Raw genomic sequence first — 6000 nt, 5'->3', positions numbered from 1 at the left:
AATTCACTCACCACCAGAGGTCACCCTTCCATTACATTGACTCTCGCACTACACAAACTGTTGCATGTCATCCCGGACTACATATCCCATCATCCAAATGCACTGATTGCACACAGCACTGATTGCACACAGCTGTAACCAATCACACATTCACTATATAACACTCACTCTGATCCCTTTCAAACTGCCGAGTATTGTATAGCGTTTATCACTCTCATAGCGATAGCTACTCTACGGAGCCTGTCTAGTTTTTCATAGCCTTATCTTAGTCTTGCCTTGTCTGTTTTCTCGTGTCCTGATCTTTGCCTGTGTATCTCGGAATCCCCCTCTCGTCTTGCCCTATTCAAATACTGTTTGCCCCTGCCTGGACCTTTGCCTTGTACCTGGATTTATCCCTCTAGTCTCGCCCTGTTGATTCTGTTCGCCGATCGTAGACCCACGCTAGCCCTAGGAATATTCTTGTGTCTTGCCCTCTATATACCTGTTGCCATTGTCTGACCCTTGCCTCATAATTGTGCAATAGGATTGAAACTGCACACAAAACTCTGCATGCTTACAAAGATTTGGATGTGCATAACTCAAGGGGTCAAAGTTTGATTGGTTAGCAGTTAGCATCTGCTGGTAGATTCCACAACTGCTCCTTTCTGCCTACAATACGTCTGTTTTTCTATTGACGGATTTTCAAAAGTAGTCATTTAGTTTGTAATAGAAGAGCAGCTTCAATTTAAATGAATGAAAATGCTAACGGATTGCATTCACCAGGTGTTATAAACCACCTTGGCATGGTAAAACTGAGCAATAGCAGCACAGATGTCACATTTGGTGCTCAGTCCCTCATATTCAAATATGTTAAGCATAAATAAGGCTTTAGATAGCTGATATATGGAAACCAAAATGTTATCTAAGGGTCACTGATTTTTGCACTGTGGGTATTGCAATTTATGCATACCAAAAATGCAGAGCTTTTATTTTTGCTTGGCATAGCTTTTCTGGGTTTTCTTAATTAAGATGAATGGATTTTATGCATGGTTTTCTTAAAAATGTTTACATCACTTTTGAATGTACTGTATGCTATGCACAGGATTTTTTATGAACTAAATATGTTGTTACAATTTAAAAAAAATTACAATTAAAGACTTAAATGAAATTATTTTTTTAATATTACCAAATTCTAAGTGCTAGTAATTTTATATGTGTAAAGGCAATTTATTTTATTCTATTTTATTTTATTTTATTTATTTAAAATGTAAAAATAAGATTTTATCTTTTTAAACGATGAAATATTTTTTTTATTTTAGATTATTTATTGGATTATTTTATTTTAGTTAAATTTATACATTTTATGTTATTTTATTTTATTTTATATTTGTTATTTTTTCAAATATAAAAATAAGATTTTATTTTTTAAACAATATTACATATTTTTACTTTACTTTACTTTAGTTTACAGAGCTGAAATATGGATCTCAAAATGTCATCTGTCACTCTCTTTCTCTGGACATTGTGATGCATGCTAAGAATGATAACCACTGACCTTGGTTGGACGGGAGCTTTTTCTGAGCCTTGTCAGAGCCCAAACGTGTATTTTATTTTAAGGGTGGATGGTTAGGAGCAAACCTCTCCGAGGTTCACTGGTGCCCAGGTAGATGTCATTATCATGCGACAAGAGAGAAAGAGCTAGATTAAACTTCACATATTACACACATTTTAATAACCTTATTTCCTAAAAAGGGTGATAAACACTGATTAAAGTTGCACCGATTACATGAAACATATCAAGCATATATATATATATATAAGACACACAACATATTATTTGTGAATCTGGTTGCCCTGTTATGCGCATAATGTTAAATGGTCAGGGGTATCACGCATCTGGTCCTTGAAAGCCCGTAAAACAAAGATAGTTTTGTATCCTAGTTTGAGTTAGGGTTTAAGCACTGTTTTTATTTGAGTCTCTTGAGATGATACGCTAGATAGTACAGGAACTGCTTCAACACTTCACTGACCCTGCATGAGTTTTACGACCGCAGATGGCTGCATAGGGTGCTCCTCAGTTTGTCTCAATGGAATGTGATTGTTTCATGTGTGACTCAATAGTGTAAGTGGGTCCATTCGAAGACAGAGATCCTACATAGCCAACAGCAAACCGAAGCCACAGGGAAGAGCCTGACAGACATTATTATGAGTGTGCTCCCAGTGTTTGAACATCTGTAGTTTTGCTGATGTAAATGAAGAGTAAAGTTCAATGAATTGGAGATGAACACAGCCTGTTAGCCAGCATGTTTCCTGCACTCCTCCTCAAAGCTGCGGGTGTGTGCACAATATGAACACAATTAAAACCTTCTGCGTGCTGTCTGGAATCTACTCTGTTCCAGACGCCAAAATGCATCACACTGACTGGCAGAAAAGAGCACGAGGCCATTGCGTCCTTATGAGTGATTTTAATGAAGTCTGGTGGAAAGAGAATGATTGAAACGCTAATGAAGCAGTATAGACGGAAGACGAGACTAGCGAAAAACTATGGCGGGGGAGAATCTGTAAATCTTCTCTTGGGATTGGTGGGTGGCCCGATTCTATAGGCCCAATCTCCCTGGGGAAGTCCTGCCGTGTGACAAATTCAATCCACAGTTGTTTTCTTTTGAATTATGCATGCCATTTACAGGTCCGAACTTGCATGTGGATCCAATTTATTTATTTATTTTAAAACAAGCACCCACAATGCATTGCTTTTTGAAGCTGAGTCTGCTGAAGAAATACCACAGAGATGTCAAAATGCTGTATCTTTGTGTAGCAGGCCATAACCTGCTTTTGAGTTGCTTCTGCTACTGTATTTCTCCAGCATGTGAGAGCTAAATGCAGTCATGTGCTTGCTTGAGCCTGTTTCTTGTTAATATAGTCAGTGTCTGAATCATTATGGACACCTGTATACCACTTACTCTGTTCAGAGGAAAGTGATAATGAACTTCCTAATATACAGTATATAAATTACATTTACATTTAGTTATTTAGCAGACGCTTTTATCCAAAGCGACTTACAAATGAGGACTATATATATATATATATACATAGACGGTATAAGGTATGACAAATTCATTATTCATTTTATTATAACAACATATTTATTACTACTACTAGCCTACTAGTACCACCACTACTACTACTAATAATATCTCTAATTAGAATGTTGTTTAATTATTGGATTTAACTTATCGATAAATTAAAATTGCTGTCGTTTAACCGTACGGGTTATACGTTTTTTAATTAACTTCTAAATTAGACAGTTTATATTTGTTGAATTATATTAATTTACACAGTGGCTCTCATAGCTTGTTTCATAACAGATTTATTTGAACATACATTAAATAATTAAGACATCACTAACAGGTAAAATAAAATATAATACGAATATAGTCCAATAATTGTGGATCAGCTGTCTGTGAGCACAGGCATCTGACACACGCACAGAAAGCTGCTTCACACAGCACGCCAGTAGCACACTGAGTTATCTTTCGTGGACAAAAGCACACAAAATGATGTCAAAATGGCAGTTTTAAGTGAGTGACCTCATAAACACAGTTAAATAAATGTTTAAAAATAACTTACAGATTACAAATATTACAGTTCATAAAATGTTCTATAAATATATAGCACAGTAAAAGTTACTATGTATTTATACAGCGTTTTATGAACCGTATAATTTTCAAGTGATTTAAGAATAAAGTTTTTCCAGTTCCCTACTGTATTTTTTTGTAATAAATTAAATTGCAATAGATATGAATATAAATAGTAATTGTTTTTACATATAGTCTGCTTCAACTGCTAATATCAGTTATTGTAGGTTATATTTTCTCTGTTTAGTCTATTTTATCTTGAGTTAGATTCTGGGACAAGAGTTTGGACAAAATTAAAAGTTTCTGGATAGTTTATTACCATTGTGGTTACATCTGTGAGCGTTTGGTAAGATGTGCAGCTAACGCTCTTCGTCCCATCTGGAGCTAAAGCGCTGAGGGTACATTCTGCATTTCACAGACCCATTACCAACCACATCAGAGTCATCTCTCTGGATATGAAAGCTTAATTTAAGACGCTAAAGATTTACGACACGTTTTTCGCTCAAACACGATCGCTCCCCCAGTTTTACTGCCATGGAGCCCAGTTAGCTTGTTGCACATGTGTAAACACAACAATAAAGGACACAACATTTAGGAAGAGTGACTAGGAATTTGCATTTTATATGTTTTGCCATTATTTTACAATACTGTAGAAGTAAATTGGGCCACTTTGGCCATTTAGACTGCTGTGAAAAAAATAACCCCAGTTTAACTGAATATATGATTTATTTATTATTAATTTTAAATCCTGAATTTTATTTTATTTTATTTTAAATCTAATTAAATGAAATTGTTGAAAAAGTGGCCCAGCTTACGTGAATTAATCTTATAATAGTGTGTGATGGTAATGAACTTATTGTTTATGAATCTCAGAATAAATATCCTTATGATTCTAGTACGGTGCATGGTGAGGTCACTCTGTTGTATCGAGGGAAAGTGTGGCTTTGAAACCCAACGAGGTGAGCTAATTCAGTGCATGTTAATGCAGGTAATGAGAAAGGGAGAGAGAGAGATGAGATCAGGTCTGGCAGACAAACTCATAGGTAATGATTGATCCTCTACTGACCTTGAAGGAGCAGGATATATATATCTTGGAATCGATTTGCTAGATCTGAAAGCCCAATATTAAAATATGCTGAAAGCAGTGTAGCAAAAATCACTGGTTCACCTCCATCCACCACAGATAACAGCATTCAGCTCGGCTCTTGCTGATGTGCCTCTCTCTGATTGGCTGATTGCATCATGGCTTTAGTCACAGTCTTATCTCATGGCACTTTAGCATATGTGTCTATGTACAGGTGCATCTCAATAAATTAGAATGTCGTGGAAAAGGCAAACATACTTGGCAATAAAGCTCTTTCTTCTTCTTCTTCTTCTTCTTCTTCTTCTTCTTCTTCTTCTTCTTTTATATTTCTTTTTCCTTACACTTATGTTTCACAATCCAGTCAATTCCTGGTGTTTAAAAAAATTATAATAAATAAAGTTTGCCCCTGCTCTTTTTTTTTTCTTGTTGAATATCTTGTTTCACTCATAAATACATCACATTATGGTAATAAAATGAGTAGCGAATGGTTTTTCAAATTGAGTTTAATGCGAGAAAAAGCTAAATCTGTCAGTTCAAATAAAAGAAGGCCCTCTCCGCACTCCGAGTTTGTAGGCCTATTGCTGGGTAGGGCAGTCTCATAAAAATAAAATATAAAATCATATCTGATTCCAAATGCGCTGTCCCGCATTCAACCGTGGAAGGACACATCAGTTAACCTTCAGCTTGATAGAATATTTTAAAGGACTTTCTGGAACTATTCGTACTTTAAGCTATGAATTGTAGAGAACTACCTGTCGGGTCTGTTGAAGGACAGCAAACGAGCCTTTAACTTTCAAGAATATTATTTTGTATTTAAAAACATCGAGTAAGTAGTCTGATAAACAGATTGTAAATGGTCTCAACTGTGGCCAGCAGGGAATTTAAGAGTTTCTGTCAGTGTTTTTTGAAAGTATTTCAATCGATGCAGGAGAACACCATGAGTGATTTGGATATTTGGCCAGCGTGTCTCTACACATTAATGAGCTGTCTAATTGATTTAATGGAGTTCCTCGCTTTCACTCTTCCCTAAAAAAGAGGAGGAAAAACTGGATCTGATATTGTCCTTGTTTTAAAACAAGCCTTAATTCCACGTGGAGCTTCATCTCGTACTGGTGCAATGCAATGCTGTGGTTTAATAGGGCACTAAATTAGGTATTAAACAGGACTGATTCCTTAAGGAATGTTCTGGGTTCAGTAGTTAATTTGTATGGACCGCATCTCTGGCATGTTGTTTGTAAAAACAAACAAAACTTGCATGTACAATAATGAATCTGAAATCTGTGGGCCAAAGCACAATCTTTG

At 35.9% G+C, this 6000-nt stretch overlaps 1 protein-coding gene and 1 long non-coding RNA gene across 2 annotated transcripts in view; one reads left to right on the top strand and one right to left on the bottom strand.

Annotated features, from left to right (window-relative positions):
- The window catches only part of LOC107699360 (uncharacterized), a 6442-nt gene extending 3671 nt beyond the window's left edge, over positions 1 to 2771 (bottom strand). The window contains exons 1-2 of the long non-coding RNA XR_001635455.1: positions 2761 to 2771; positions 36 to 40 (exon numbers count right to left, since the gene is read on the bottom strand). This is a non-coding gene — a long non-coding RNA (uncharacterized LOC107699360). The remainder of the gene's footprint in view (positions 1 to 35; positions 41 to 2760) is intronic.
- Positions 1 to 6000, top strand: part of LOC107699359 (bis(5'-adenosyl)-triphosphatase-like) — a 308330-nt gene that overhangs the window by 193794 nt on the left and 108536 nt on the right. The gene's annotated exons all lie outside the window — the stretch shown is intronic.

This window comes from Sinocyclocheilus anshuiensis, unplaced genomic scaffold (assembly GCF_001515605.1).
Source record: "Sinocyclocheilus anshuiensis isolate Anshui unplaced genomic scaffold, SAMN03320099.WGS_v1.1 scaffold42, whole genome shotgun sequence".
NCBI classification, from domain to species: Eukaryota; Metazoa; Chordata; class Actinopteri; order Cypriniformes; family Cyprinidae; genus Sinocyclocheilus; species Sinocyclocheilus anshuiensis.
This window is presented reverse-complemented; position numbering and strand designations above follow the sequence as displayed.